Raw genomic sequence first — 16,733 nt, forward strand, 5'->3', positions numbered from 1 at the left:
GATTTCTTACTAACTTCAGTAGGATTTAGTGGGGTCCATGGTCTCCAGACCATTAATCCTTTGTCATAGCTGGGAGCTGGGCCTATGCAAGAAAATTAGGCTTAGCTCTGTGCAAATCAGTTCAGCTCCAGTAAAAAGGAAAATGCTCCTGGCCTTCTCCTCCAGATATGAAATATAAGAATATGATTTTGTAATTCCAGTTCCTAACAGAAAGAGGTTCTAAAATATCCATTTAAAAGGCCTCAGATTTTTTGGTACTTACTTGGCAAATGTCCACTTCTGGTACATCCTGCAGGCTGGAACAGCTGGAAGGGAGTTACCCAAAGCCACAACAAACTTTGGCATTGGGGTGTGCAAATGTCAGGGTCTCCACTGCACATCAACAACACAGGTGACTTGAGAGCTTCAACCAGTAGTTTGGCAGACATGGAAATTCTTTGTGGTGGAACTCAATTCAGGTTTGACTTAAAATGAGCACAGCTGTACACAGCTTTTGGGGGCTTGTTTTCCTGCCCCAAAAAGCTGAAAATAATGCGCTAAATGAATGTCTGCTTCAATAGACAACTGGTATTGTGTGATGAACAAAACTGTACCTGCAGTTCTGTCTACCCCATCCACTAAGTGCACAGGTAAATGCATTTTAATAATTTATTGTCATTTATCTTCAGTGCAGCTCTATTATGCTTTCCATTCTTGCTGTAAATATGTAAAATGCTGTTAATCAACCTTTGTTCGTGAATATTTGATTAATAGGTAGCAGATGTACTTGCCCCTGTGTATACTGCGTTAAATGCAATGTACCAACACATAATTCATTATTTTAATAACACACTGGGCTAATAAATCAAAGGAACGCTTGAGAATGCAACAGCCAGAATTACCAAAGGAATAGCTGTGCATTGTTTTAAAAGTAATAAATTTGTGCATTGTTTTAAGTCTGGTGGGGACTTGGAAATCAGCTACCTGTGAGCCCTAATATGACATTCCTGTGGGGATGACTAAGGACTAGCAAAGAACTGCTCATTTCTGCCAGCCCCCCTTCTGTTGGAGAGCAAAAATCAATCCCAGACCCAAAGACCTTACAAATCCAAAGAGACAGGATGAATAAAGGGTGAGGAAAAGGAACAGCAGGTCCTGATGAGCTCACAATACGATGTCTGCAAACACCCTTTTCACTCTGTGATGTCTGCAGTTGTGTAATTTCAGTCCTGCCAGTGGGTTCAAGTTAGGGAGGTGATAGCTACCCAGAGAAACCAGAGGAGAGGGAGGATGTTGCAGTAAAAAGCCAAACAGAAAGAGGAGAGAATGGTAAGTCAGAAGTGGTGTAGGGAGCAGGCAGATGACCCCATCAGTGTCCATCAGTGCCTGTCCAAATGGCTGCACACTGTATTGAAATGTACAAGTGATGCTCAGTTTGAGCAACCTGCTATTTGCTTTAATGGGCAATCACCAAAGTTCTGTGTTCAAAATCTTTACTCAGTGCTAAGCATTGACATTCTCATGTGACAGCTGCATTACTGAACAAGCCCCTTCTGGTGACACATGTCATTCAGTTCCTGAAATTCAGTGCGAGTTGAATTGCTCCATGGGGGAGGCCAATATTGTGATTCAGGGTTAGTAACAATTATAGAGCCAAAGCAGACAAAGATGAGGTAATTTGCACAAATTCTAAGACTAAGCCAACGGAGTTTAAATTCCTTGAGTCCCACAGGAGCATTCTCTCCTTCCTCAACCCTGCCCATTTCTAATGGAAAATATTTCTTATTTATGATAATATCGTAGTTGTGGATATGTTTAATGGCAAGTGCTGTACTGTATATGTAGTATAATGCACATATCCACCAATACAGTTATGCATGTGATTTACTATTCTCTGATGTATTTCACACACTGCTTATTTTTGTTGACCTTGGCAATGTGTTTGAATCAAGAAGGGATTATCAGTTTTGATAGGCCCTGTATTTAATTCTGTAGCTTGGCTGAAAACTACACTGCCTTGCATTGATTTCCATGTGCAATTAATATGTTTTGCCAGCAACAAATGCATGCAGAGATAATATACTCTACTCATTTTAATCTCTCCTGTGTACATTTTAAATCAAAATAGCACCTGGTGGCCGAGCCCTCCTGAGAAATGGTGGATTTAACGTGGAAAAGTAGCATTAAGAATTGCTTGCATAATATTATAATAATTTTCAGTAGTGAAATAATAAATAATTCCCTAGAAATCCAAGTAACTCAAAAGCTCAGACACCTTCAAATCAGCGCTGTGGTTAAATGGCTTTGTTGTGCTGGGTCTTGCTCATGCTCACAATACAACTGAATGTCAAATTAGATGAATAACACAGGAAATGATCCCCTGAAATGTGTAGTGTCTTCACTCTGATACTCCTTCAAGACACTACCCCAGTATAACTAACAGATAACAGCAGGGTATATGGTCGTATTGATATCTGAATGGAGCTGGCTCTGAAATGGGATTTGAGCTCCCTGAGGACGTGTCACTTCTTACTCTGAGTTTGTTCAAAATAGGGAAAAAAACCACCACTGAAATTCCTTTGAAGTGTCAGAGATCTTATAATTAACTTTGTGAAATATTTAATCTCAGTGTTTCTGACTTATTACAGTTGTATCTTCTTGGCAGGTGTCATTCAACATACAATCTAAAAATCATAGCTACCTAAAACATTTAGTTCATGCTTCAAGACAAACAGATGTTTCAACCTTATTCAACTGATTTTTATCTAAAGTATTCAAGAGATCACTATGTGTTTGTGAAGAGCTTCAGTTCTGTCAAATCTGTTTTCAGACATAAGACTCTTCCATTTAGAAGCAGAGTGGTCTCTTGGCTGCAATCTGTGAAGCTGGAAACTTTTTCATCTGCCCAATATAGAAATGGACCATGACTGATAAGAGTGTTTGCAGTACTACTCCTGTCGGACTTCACAGAATTGAGACTATTAGAATGTAGATGAAAATCCTCTCCCTTTGTTTTTTTTCAAAAACATCCAAATAAAAAAGTTGCTTTGTAGCATTGCCTTTGATATTTTATAGAACTCCCTTTAGAGCTGCAGTTCACATGAACCTTTAATTCCTGATAGATAGGAAAAATAAAACTAGTGTTGAAAGCTAGACCACAAATAAATAATAATAATAATGATAAAAAAAACTCCTCTACCTCTTTTTAATCTGTTTATATTCTTACAGAGCTGTTGTTAGTACAATTGTATGTGACTGCCTCTGAAACAGTAATGGATGATGTCTTCATTGTGCAGCAGTGCAACTGGAAATGTAATTCCCAGTTTGCTGACAGATACTCAGAAAAAAAGGTAGAAAAATGGTGAGGCTTATCTCACATAACTTTAGACATATGAAAAATAGATTTCTGGTCTAAATAAACTAGACTGCCTCTACATTCAGTAAAGAGAAAGGGACTTTCAGGGGGTGATTTATTCTACTTATTTCAAGAGGTACCATTTGTCTTGTGGAGGTAGCCTAGACAACCACCCAGCATTCAGAGACTGATGGGAGTCAAAAGAATCTGCACAATTAAAATGAGGTCTCCAGAGTTGTAATCCAGTGATAAAGCTATAAATCCCATAATGAAGTGGTTAAATGTTGCTACTTGATTAAATTTTCTTTTCCCCCGGTTTGATATCTGATCAGCCCTGGAGAACAGGACTGTTGAATCAGCTCTGGGTTAACTGTTGTACTCCGTGATCTTAAAGGTCCTTTCCAACCTAAACAATTCCATGATTCTCTCGTTATGCTCTTGCATTCCAGCACACACCTATAGCAACTAATCACAGTCACCCCTTCTCTGAGAGTCTCATATCCTGTAACCCCCGGAGCAGAGTAACTAAATTAGGAGGGGTATTTACCAGCTCAGGGTATACATGTTCCATCTGCTCTTCCAAGCCCTCTGTTTCCACTCTGAAAGAAAAACTGCACCTCTGCCAAGCTTTCTCATTCATTTTGCATTCAGAGATGTTTTATTGGCTGCATTTTCCCGTGCTCTTTGAATCTTTCTTCATTAGCAGCCTCTGGCATCTGACAGGTAATTTGCCTGCCTACAGCTTCCCCTATTAACAGTGCCTTTAGACTGAGCACATGGAAGGAAATGGCTGCTGTGCCATTTAATGCAGTATCTGTCCCTCACCTGTTTTCAGTCTGTCCTGTCCTTCCCAACTCTTTCCTGTGCCAGTACTGGGAGGAGAGGGAGCTGCTTACACTGGTGTGGATGTTTCTGTTGCACAGATGTTTGTCCTAAACCGGTGTGTGCTGCTTGTTATTCAAAAATATTACCTCTGCAGATGTTCCTGCCCTCCCATCTTTGCCTCTGTCCCTCTCTCATGCAGGAACAGATTGCAGTGAATTTTTCCTTTTTTTTCTCCTCCAGAGAACTAAATCCCAAACCAGCCCTCTAGATTTCCTTTACTTATTCCTGAGCAGCAGTTCATTCAGGCATATGGCTCTCTCTCCTTCCTCGCTGCTTGGACAGATGTTTTCTCTTGACTAAATACATTCTTAATCCATGAGAGAAATGAGAAAACTTGCATGATTTGTTAAGAAAAGAGAAAAAACCCGTTTTTTTTTCTGATGCAAACTGCTTCACAGTCCCATGTTCCTTTAATGCCATGATTTTCATATCAAAACCAGTCAATATAACAAGACCAGAAGTTTTATTCTGAACCCCAGTGTGGAAGGTGCTCTACAAGAACTCAAGAAGAAAGATTTCCCTCTGCCTGAAATAGCTTCTACACATGAAAGGACAGCAGGCACCGTAAGAACCAGATGAGAGGATCCAAGGTGGAAATGGGACTCCTGTGCTCCACATACTAAGCCGTGGTCAAAGCACCCTTGCTGCCTAATTATAATGATTGGTTTACAGGTGAATGTTTGAGAGAGAAGAAGTTATTAGTAATAAATGTCTGATTAGCAGGCAGAAAATGCTGAAGGTGTATTTAAACAATCAGGCTAAAACCTTTGAAATTATTTCTGGGCCATTTTAAGGTCAGCATTAGCAGTAGTTTTTCAAGAATTCATTTTCTGGTATATTCATCTGTTATTGAGGAACGAGGAATATTAATATATTCCCTGCTTGCGTGGAAACATACTTTCTTACAATGATATGATTTTTATTTGCTCTTAATTTCTTCATGTAATGGGCTGTTTCTCACGCTGGTGTTATGATAAGAAGGTACTTATGCATGCAAGAAAATAGGGAAAAGTTTCCCAAACCAGCAGCAGCTGAGAGCTGAGTGTCTGTGCACGTGTGCAGGGCTTTTAATTCGTGTTGTCTGTCTCTGTTACAGACATATAAATGAATGAAAGGGTCTGTCTGTAAAGCCTTCGCTCTTCCCTGCTTGCTATACCTATCCTTAAATTAATGATTACAACCAAGATTTTAATATGATACCCTTGTTCTTTCTCACCGTAAGCATCCCACACACATTCACACCTCCCACTGTGACAGCTGAAGGAGCAAGAATGAGCACAGCCCCACTGTAAGCAGCATCAAAGAGATTTATTCAAGGGTTATACAGTTTTTGACGCAAGAAACTCTTCTTGTGACAATGGGCTGTTGGCTAACGTTCAAGGTGATCTTCCCTGAGCCTCATTAAGCTGTCTTCTGTAGTTAGGTTGAAAATGGGAGGCTGGTGGCTTCCTTAGCTATCTGAGAGAAGAAAGGATGAGATTCATCTCTGCTTGCAGTTCTTTTATGGCTGAGTAAAGTGCCCTGACTGATATTCAGAGTGACTGAATACAGAGTGAAGAATGCTGGCTCCAGTGAAGCCGACACAAGAGATATAAACTCTGCTGAATTAGCTCTTCAAATATTTTGAAACCCTGCTGTATTAATAGGCTTATTTTTCAACATGACCCTGAAGAGCCCCAAAAGAGTATGGATGTGTTTGAGGCACACAGTAAAAGGGATGGAAAGTTACACTTTTTCTGGGTACTAGAATCAGCAGGGCTGCTCCTGTGACCTTCAGATCTGGCTGGGAATAAGAGCTTTAAACTAGAATGAGATCTTATTTAACATGTGGGCAGGAGGAAAAGCTTCTATAGGGAGAACCTTGGTGGTCTGTGGGGTTCACAGCACTTGGGCTATCTGAAGGATGAGCCTTCAGAATTGTGATTTCTTTTCTGTCTTTGCTTCTGAAAAGCATCTAGAAGAGACAGAATCATGAAGGGTAACGTTAGCCAACATTGCCAAATCCCGGGCATTGCCAGATTCTCTTCACCTCTTTAAACAACCGAGACAATGGAGCTGGAGGAAATGCATGTCCCAAGATTTTAAAAGCCTCCTTCTTTTCAGGCATTACATGCAGTGCCTGTTTCAGATAGACAATTCCAAGAATAAGGGATAAGAATGAATACACAGGGAGAGTAGAGAGGCAGCGTGCTGGCCCTGGGCCTAAAGCAGAGAAAGAGCACACAGAATAAACCCCAAAGACAGACAGAAGTTGGTATTCTTTGTATTTGGTGTTGCCTTTCTGCTTGAGGGAGATATGAGTTTTTTGATATTTCTAATATCATTCTCAAACGTGACAGTGCATCTCCCCAGTGCCCTTCCTGGAGCCACTGTCAGGGTGTTGGATTGGAGCTTTAGGCCAAGAGGGGTTCTTTGGGCTTTTATTTTGAATATCTGAAGTCAGATGTGCTGTTTAAGCTGCCTGTGTTTTCTGGAATTCACATTCTCTGTTTTCACTGTTGATGGCATGTATTTAAAGCAGCAGGAACTGCAAATATCAATTATGGTGCAGGTACCTGACTCAGGTAACCCCTCTGAAGTCAGCTGAATGTGCTGCACTTGCGTAGTGGGACACATGATGCATTCAAAGACGCAGAAATTCTTCTCAGAAGAATTACTCTTATCCTCCAAATATTATTTATTTGGGTCGGAATTGGTCTATTCAGCTACAGTGATATTCTTCAAACCCCAGCACTGTGATACAATATTGCACATTTATTAAGCCATAATACTGGCAGATTGTTTTAAGCCCCACGCTGTGAATCTCTTGCAGATGAAACGCTGCAGCAGGAATATCTGTATGATAAGGAGATTTGAGGATGCTTTCCTTCAGAGCTTTATCACTGCAACGGTCTGGAGGGTCTGGGTGATTGAAAACCAGCAAGTAAATAAAGCCCCATCTATTACATCCCCAAGTGCTGGGTATTGAGTGGAGGGGAGGAATGTTTAAACCATCATGTGAGGCTAAACGGTGCTGCACGGACTGAGTGACTGAAACAGCATCCTAATCAAACCTGACAGCTCTATTGCCTTATAATTACAAGCTGCCAGAGGCGCTTTTTAGACTATCAGTACTTTTGGGATAGTTTGCATCTAAATTAAAATTGAACTTCAAAGCGGTTTGATGGAGATGTGTTTCCAAGGAGTTTCAAAAATGTGAAAGACACCAAACTGATTAGCATGATGCACTGTACCAGCTGGTTGTTACTGTAAAAAAATAAACTAAAAAGTAGCAGCCATGCTAATAATCAGAAAGTGTATCTTGAATCCTATTAATTTTCTTTTCTTTTGAATTATTTATGGGGGGTTTTGTTCCAGTCGTGCACTTCCTTTCAAATGTTTATTTAGTTTCTCTCTAAAGAAAAAAAAAATGGGGAGAAAGAGAGAGAAATCTGGAAAATCTCCAAGGGTTAGCTCACCAGCAATCTGTTTAGATGTCCTCTTCTCAACTGAGCCCTGCTCTGCTAAATATTTATGGCAATGTTTAACAAATAAATCTCACCCACCTCCCCATTTACAGTAAAGCAGAAGATAGAACTGCTTTAAGGGGGGATTAACTTGTTTTTTTTACCATGAGAGGAAAAGAAATTCCATGAATATGTGTTAATATCTGGAAAAAGAAGCTAAAGCACAGAACTGCAAGTGCAGACATCTGCCTGTCCACATTACAGATGTTCTGCCCGAAGCTTTGTTTCTGATCCCATCTCTAGACAACAGCGACAGAAAGAGTTCACAGCTCCAGAGTGTTTCCTTTTTCTTGTCTTATTGTATGAACACTAATTGGAAGCAACAGACAGATTCTCAGGACTAGATCCTGTCTTCTGCTCCATGCACACATCACTTGGCACCTTGTCCAGCCAGCCGGGCCCTCAGCCAGACTCAGGAGGTGCTGCAGGGCAGGCTCTGTGCTGGAGGGAGGGAGTGGAGCCCTGGCCTTCTGGAGCATTTAGATACCTAAATCCAGCTCAGGTGACTCCACTGATTCCAAATGGAGGTTAAATTTTCTAAATCTTCATGTGTTTCTATGCCAGTTGCTCATCAGCTCCCGTGCTTTGATACGAAGCATTCTGTAACAAAGATCTCTTTTGGCTTAATTGGTTTTGTTATGCTTCACCACCTTTGCTGCATTCACCCAGCTCCAAATCCTTTAAGGGATACCTGGTGAGACACAATACAGTATGTCTCTGTCCAGCAATGCCTGAGTGTGAATTCTTCGTAAGAGAATGAAATCACTGAGATACATAGATTATATATTTTTACAATACATTTATTCCTGGCTGAAAACGGTGACTAGATGGAGCACTTATAGGGGGATTTATAGGACTTTAAAATTTTATTGAGTTGGATGGCTGCAGGAGAAAGAAATACCAGTTGCATAATTCAGGAATGTACAGCTTGGCTTCTGTATTCCCAATACTGTCGATTGGTATCTGTGAGCCCTGTCAAGATTTTTCTCAGGATACTGAATCTATGTGAATGCCTCCACACTTATCTGCCTGCCTATATTCTGCCAATCTGTACAAATGTGGTGCATGCAGAATCCATGTAAACAGCTTGTGCTGAGGAATTTGAAGTTTAGTTACCATTAGAGCAATTTTTAATAGACAACTTTTTTAGCAAAAATGTCTAACCTTTTCTGTCCTGATGGATTGATTCCCACCCTGACACCTAGTGTGTTCGGAGTACCTCTTCAAAAAAAGACAATGTTTCTTTTGGAGTTCCATTACTATTACTTTCTTCTGTGGCTGACTTTGGATGTTGCTGTTTATTCATGATAATTTATTCATTACTTCATTTGCAGATACTGCATGTAGTTAATAGCATATAGGAACTCCTTCCAAAAATTTGAACCTGTTAAATGAAAGTACCCTTCAGGACTGCACCATCCTTATTTTCTAAGCCAGAGCCTTTATTCTCACAGAATTGGTTTGCAAAGTTTCTCAGGGAAAGAGAGATGGCCAGAAACCAATGCATCTTTCATGAAACGTTTTCTGAGAAGTTATTTACTGTTTTACGAGAAAAATGTTGAAAATTCATCAGGTGTCTTTCAGAAATGATGTATTTCATTTTCATCAAATCCAAATGGACGTGCAGAAGTTCACGAGCAACACAGGCCTAACTTGTCCACCCAGCACTGTAGGTGCATGTGTGGCCAGGTATTACAGGTTCTGTGACCAAAATCTGGGCTCCTTCAGCTGCAGACCTTTGAATATTCACCTTTATTCAGGGGGAAGAGTGAGGAGCTCAACAGCACAAACTCAGATTTCAGTGGCAGCTTCGTCAGCTCTAATTCCAAGTTAGGATGTTGAGCACTTAAGCTTGGAAAGATTAAAGATACATGCTTAGCCTCTCCAATGCTCACTGGATCCCTAAATAAGGGGTCCTAGACAGGCTCTGCTTGCAGTACACACGGACACACATGTCCTGCTGGGCTGCAGGTGTTGGACGTACCTGGTAGTGTTGTTGCTCAGAGGTCATTCATAAACCAGTACCTTCCTCCTTAGATCTCACTTCAGAGCCCATTCGAGAGCTGCTTCCTGGCAGACAGCTCACAGACAGACAGAAGTTGTTTCTTGCCCAGTTGTCTTGTTTTTTTTTTCTCTCAACTGACACAGATTCTGTGACCCAGTAGCACAGCAGGATCTTATTTTTCCTAATTCCAACAGTGTATTTTACTGTGTAGAATTACCACCACAAATCACTGCTGTGGAAGCTCTTTTCACCAGGAAGTGACAAGTTATTAAAGAAAAACACTTGAAGACATTTAAACAGAAAGCTGGTATTCCCATTTACCCCTTGACAATGTTTCAGCTGCTCCCAGAGACAGGATGAGGCAATTTTTATGGAGCCTCTCTGCTTTACTGCAATCGCTCTCCCTCCTCCACCTGCTTTCCTCTCTCTCACTTACCACATGGAAATTCAGAACATTTCCCCAAAAATAGAGTTCAGATCTGAAGGCTGGGTATGTATGTGCTGGTAGCTTGTAATTCTTGACATACTTTTGGTGGCTTCAAAGATTAGCTGCCAACTGCTGGCCTGGAAGCAGCCAGACCAGCTCAGAGCTGCAGGATCTGAGAAGCACCATCCTGGGGAATCTCCTGCCTGGTGAAAGCCATTCAAGTCCAAGGCACTGCAGAGCTCTGAAATGGTGATTTAACATGAGTCTGTCCAGCTGGGACCGTATCTTGTTCCTTCTTCCCACTCTGGTAATTCACTTTGTAGTGACTTACCTGCACTTCTCCCTACTCAGGACTCAGCTTTGGAAATAAGCCCTGGTTGAGTGAAAGACAGAAGGGAGCTTGTGTGGAAATTCCCATGTGCCAGGGTTGTTTTTACTGTGGCACATCCCCTTTTCCTATCTGCTTTCCTTTCTGGTTAGGCAGTTCAAGGGAAAACCAACATAAAAAGCTGTGGTTAGAAAGATGTGTCCCTGTCCTTTTGCCCAGCAAACTCCTGGGTGCAATGGAGATATGTGGAATGTGCACAGATCCTGTTCCTTTTAGAACCTCTGTTTCACTGAGTAAAGCAGTCCTCAGGTAAATGTTTTAGCTAATAGCAGTTTTTAGGAAAATAACTAGTTGGGACCGGTTCCTTCAGCTGATTAACACTCTTCATACTCAAATCCTATGCTTTTGATTTCTCTAGCAATTTATTCATTTATAAAGCAGTTTTTTCAAGCAGAGGTCTGTATGTACACATAAAATGATATTATAAACATGATTACTCTTACATGTAATCATGTAAGGACAGGAAAATCTTTGCTACCTCTCCGAATACAAAGAAAACTGGAGGATGAATCAAACTCATTAATTAACCGCTTGTAACAGGATTATTTGCCTTTTGGGGGAATGTTTCTTCTAACTGAACCTGGATAAGTGACTTTTAGACAGTTAACATGTATAAAATATATCACAGTGGTGTAACTCTCCGTTCCTGTTGGCATCGTCTGAGACTGAGTCCTCGGGAACATATGGAGTGCACGGAGTGAGAATGGATTCCGTGATGCTCTTCGTGTCTGCTGGCTGGGAAGTAATTGCAGCAGAGAAAGAAGAAATCACCAACTTGTACTGGCATGTTCTTCTGCCTGCTTAGATTTATAAATGTAAGTATCCATGGCCAGCAAAGACTTGGCAATAAGTGAATGCTGACTTCAGGCAGCAATGAGATGTGGTGGTGACAACATACCCTTGTGTAATTTGGCTACAAAGAGTTGCTATGAATCTATTCCAAAACAGTGAAATAGCTGTTGTCCCCAGAAGTTTTCTGGCCTGCTATGGCACATAATTAAACAATTTGAGATGTTTTGGTGCTTATTGTAGCAAACTTGGTCTTAAGGGCTCTCAGCTGAGTTCCTGGTTTGCCACAGACTTTCAGTCTGACTGAGAATAGACTGTTTAATCTCACTATGCCAGACAGGAGTGTTGTGAGGATGCATTGGTAGGTCTGCAGGAGGCACATATGGATATCATGGCCATAGGTATTGTATAAAACAGCACAACACTTACAGCTTGGGACTGGCAGATATTTCACCAGGTGGAGTCTCCCAATCAGAGGAGAACATTTACCCACACCATGGGAAGAACTGCAGCTTGTGTGTGAAAGCTGTGGCAAGGTGTGCTTACAAAGTCATTACAGAAAATGAAGGAAACAGTTTTCTTGTGTGATGGCAGGTTCATACCAAAATCATAAACCAGAAAACATGCATCTGCATTTTGGGTGGGTTGATGTTGGCCAGCTGCCAGATGCCCACCCAGCCATTCTCACTCCACTTCCTCAACAGGACAAAGGAGAAAGAGGAAAAAAATCATGTGGCTCAATATACAGACAGGGAAATGACTTAAAAATCATGTGGAATGGTGGGCTGTGGTCAGTCCCTCAGAGCTTCATCCTCCTCACAGCCTTCCCTGCTCCCCACAGCCTCTCCCTCATGGTGCAGGAGACTCCTCCTCCTCCCCCAGCTCGGACCTGGGTGCTCACAGGGTCATTTCTCACACCTTTTTCCTCACTCCAAGCAGGTTTTGCCCTTTCTGAAATGGCCTTCCCTGGGCCACCCCCAGCCTGGTTGAGGTCTCAGCTGTGTCTCTGCTGGGGCCAGTGGGACCAGCCTGGGCCAGCCCTGGGGTCCCCTCAGAGAGCCTCCACAGCCCCCAGCAGCAGGGTATGGACACCCAGGGCAGGAGTGCACTGACCCTGCTCCCCAAGCCTCTGTTGGGGAGGTTCTGAGCAATAAATCAGTACTCCATCATTTTGCTCACTAAACAGCCGTTCCATGTTCCTGTGGGAGCACTATATGGATTTTTTTTTTCTCTATAGAAACTATAGGGAATAAGGGAGCTCTGCTGATCAGGACTGTGAGTCACTGAATGATTGATTTAAGAGTGCTTTGTCCTCAGGGATTCTCTGATCTTAATTCTAAATGCTAATGGGTAGTAATGTGCTGTCTTAAGGAGTGAGGTACTGCCAACTTCACATCTCAGAAGAAATTCCAGGATCTTTGGAAAAACAGTGGTGCAGCCTCAGCCCAGGGAAAACTGAGCTTGTTAAAGGTCTAAGATTTATTAAGAAAATACAGGTGATTGATAAAAGCATTTGTTTATCGTTGGTGACAAAATCAGAGCTGAGCCCCAAGTCTGCTGTGGTTCTCTAAACCTCATCCAAATCCAGTGACATGCTCTGTGTGGGGAGTCTGCACTTGAAGTTTTTGATACTCTGGCTGTACAGAGCAACTCATCTCAAACAGGGGTAAGAACCAAAGCCTGCGAGTCAGTTTTCTTGGAACAGTGGGACATTCCCATTTGGGAATGCGACTATCACAGCATCCTCAGCAGTGTGCTGGAGAGCAAGTTCACAGTGGTGATAAAGACAAGGAGATCAGAGGGGCCCGTGCATGTATTCAGGGTAATAGATGGATACCCAGGGGACCATCAGGCATTTTGGGTTCAGTTCACCTCATAATTCACAGTTAGAAACTTCTCCAGCTGAACACCCGTTGGATCTGAAACGCAGAAGAAAGAAATGAGCAATAGGAAGAGGGAGCAGAGCCTTTCCTTTGAGTATGGAAATTATTCTTCAAATGTCTTTGTTGACAGCTGGCGTGGCACAAAATAAACACAGGTCTATTTGCAAGTAAGCAGGAATTAGCATAAACAGCAGCTGCTGTATTACCAGAAAGCACGTAACAATAAAGAATTTTTTTCTGCCTTCAGAAACAAAGGTAGGTAAAAAGCCTGCATGAAATAATGAGTTAGTTAACCACCTGTTAAAGTTCTGAACACCAACCAAATGGAAGAGCTATTTGTTGATGACATAAGTATTTTTCTCAATCAAGCTTTCTAATTGAAACTGAACCTATCCTTATGATACATAAAATCCAGCGCAGTATCAAAAATATCCTCTTGCTCAGCCCTCCTCTCTCCCAAATCAGGGGATTTCCTACACTTGCCTTTTCAGTTGCCTTCTTGCTGCATCTAGATAATAGTTTCAAATTTTTCTGAGGTGACCTGGATGTAATGTCTTACTCTTTTGAGTCAGGTCATATAGTTGTATTTATGACCAGATCACATTCAGCAGGATAAGTTTATGGTCTTTTGTATCTATTTCTTTCCCTGGTAAAAGCTGGTTAGTAGCATACTCAACAGCATTGTCATATATTAATAAAAACTAATGATCCAACTCAGTGCAATGCAGAAACAAGAGAAGAAGCAATTTTAAGTGCATAATTTTAGATTGATGGTGCTTGAATTTATAGCTTAATCTGTCTCCCATGGGGGATGGCTTACCTGTCCAATTAACTTGCCAGTGTAAGTCGTGCACTCAGCCATCTGCAGGTTCTGTAGATCCACTTATCTAGATTTGCTTTGTACTTCAGCACTGTGATCCACATCTGGTGTGCATTTGTTTGGAACTGCAGCTATTTGTCTCTGGATTTTTCTGCAAATAGGACTTTTTTTTTAAAACAAAAGCACACTAGGTAAAATAGCCCTGTTTAGAGTTTATAGAGAGAGTTATATCTACAAAAAAATCAGTTTAACAAAAGGCCCAATACACAGTGGCTTGAAATCAGTGAGTTTTGGTTCAGAATGGTCCTGTCAGACCTTGATACGGTTTCTTACCAGATGATTCACTTTGTTTCATAAGTCAGTAAAATTAGTTGAGTAAAATATTACTTACACTCCATCAGAATCTGACTAAATAGACATCCAGTGCTTGGGGGGAGCGTGAAGGGCTGTGTTTATGGCCATGTAAAAAGTCGGTGTCAATACCAGGATGAGAGTTTAGGAATTTCTTCTTTAAGGTCCCATGTTCTTTTCGTTCTTTCCTTTCTCGCTATTTGTAAGTTTAAAAATGTGTTTTATTTTGGGTGGGTTTTCTTATATCAATAGGCACTTGTTTTTACTGGTAAAAGATTTTTGACAATATTTTGTGTGGGAAGAGTTGTGTGGCCTATGTGGAATGTTTGTGAAGCAACACGTTTTTCATTTGATCACAGTTTTGTAGTATCTCTTCTGTTTCCACTGTCAGCTTCTGTTTTCAAGGTAACCAATTTTTTCAAAAGTGTGGTATCATTTTCATGAGTGAAATGCTTTGGAAGCTTTTGAAATAAAAAAACATACAAAAATTTTCCACAGTAGGCTTCTTTAATAAGCAGAGAGCATCAGATCTCTTAATTTGCTTACACACTGGGCCAAATTTTCTTCAATACTAGTTATTAAAAATACATTTCTGTTTGGCTGTTGTTTTGTTTGGTTGGTTTTTTTTTAAGAAGAAGAAGTTAAAAATCCTCAGTTATTTACATTACAGGTGGAGATATGATCGTCGCAGCCACAGAGATCATAGTAATTTTATTGATACCATTCACAAAGGTGTTGGGTTTTTTTCCCACAGTTTTATTTTTTAATTTTTTTTGTCTCTGAAAACATTTCATCCACTATATATGTCTGCTAGTTATCTTTGTGTCTGAAAAAGTGTCTGGGCATATAATTCTGTATATATGCAGAAAGAGGCATAGAATCCTCATTCTATGTCTGCCTAATAAACTGAAAGGTGTGAAGTCCCAAAGCAGACCTCACTGTGGCCAAACACTATTTTGTTTTAGGTGAGAACATTTTTATCTCTCTCTCCTTACACTGATTTGGACTCTGATAGCACAGCACCTCAGCCCATGAAGAGCTGTGTATAATCTCCATGGAGCTGCTCTTGGATAAAGTAGTTTGCATAGGAGCCAAGAGTATCATCCTTTGGTCTCCTTGACTTACAAGTGACAACAGCAGCTGAACAAGATTTGATCAAATCTCAAGTCAGAATGGGGGACATTTGCTTCTTCTGTTCCTGTTTTTATATCAGGCAGATATCAATCTGATACCAGATTTAAGTTCAGACTGAAAATAGAAGAGTTAAGATCTTGCCAGATTAAGATTTTTCTCACTATACAGGAGAGATAAAATATTCTAGGTAGGAAAATATGTCAAGGTGTGGGAAGGGTAGCAAGAGAACTCGATAAAACCTGAATTCACTGAAGATACTGAAGTTTTCCTTTTGATTTTAGTAAGTCCAGCACATTACACTTGAATTTAATTCTTTAGTGGACTCCCTGAAAGATCTGATGTGATTCAGCATGGACAGGGTTGACATCTGTTTTCCTGCCTCTGTTATGTGCCTAATTCTTTCTTCCCACGTAAGATTGGTGGGAGAATAATCACTTTGGTGATTTGTTGGGGTCAGAAATGACACTGCTGCATAAGCAGATACAACACAGTAGGAATACCAATGTGATCTGTGTCTGGACCCTGGTTTTCTCTTCAAAGAGAATCTTGTTCTGAGGTCTTTTCTTTGGTCTCTCTTTTCTTTTTTCGGCCCACCTTCTCCCCCACATTTGCAGGGCTCTATATCAAACAATAAAAACCTTGTGCTTTTGGATCTCGGGCAGCTGAGCTCCTCTGCCCACCCATTTACCTGTCCTTCACTCCTGCACTACAAGAGGAAAATCAAATTTTTTTTCTCACATCAATTCACTTGCAATTTCATCTCCTCAACAAATTCCCCCAAATTCCACAGCCTGTCATTTTGTATTTTTGGATCTGTTCATGACTTTGTATATGACTCTGTGTATGACTTTGGATAAGTTTGTTGACAGCTTTGTGCCTCAATTTACTTTTCAATAGCAAACAATGCTATTTATTGCCGTTCTTGGACATTTGCTGAACTGCCATTAGGAAATGCCCACATAGAGCCCATTGCTGGTTTTAAAAGGTCTAAAGTCCTTCCAGCTGAGTTGGAGATTTATTCCTGACTGCCAGTGGAAATAAGGGAAGTCTCCCCTCTTGCTGCATCTCAAGGACCTTCAGTTCCTTATTAGCACAGGAAAAATCCACAGCAAAACCCCAAACTGAACCCCAGTGTCTTGAATCTTAGTGCCTTAACCAGACTGTAGCCTCTCCCTTCTCCACTTCGGTTTATTTTTAACTTGAAATGTATT

At 40.9% G+C, this 16,733-nt stretch overlaps 1 long non-coding RNA gene across 1 annotated transcript in view; it reads left to right on the top strand.

Moving 5' to 3' along the window:
* The window catches only part of LOC108497708, a 107,884-nt gene that overhangs the window by 75,934 nt on the left and 15,217 nt on the right, over positions 1-16,733 (top strand). The window contains exon 2 of the long non-coding RNA XR_001874938.1: positions 11,174-11,360. This is a non-coding gene — a long non-coding RNA (uncharacterized LOC108497708). The remainder of the gene's footprint in view (positions 1-11,173; positions 11,361-16,733) is intronic.

This window comes from Lepidothrix coronata, unplaced genomic scaffold, assembly GCF_001604755.1.
Source record: "Lepidothrix coronata isolate B3197 unplaced genomic scaffold, Lepidothrix_coronata-1.0 Scaffold51, whole genome shotgun sequence".
NCBI classification, from domain to species: domain Eukaryota; kingdom Metazoa; phylum Chordata; class Aves; order Passeriformes; family Pipridae; genus Lepidothrix; species Lepidothrix coronata.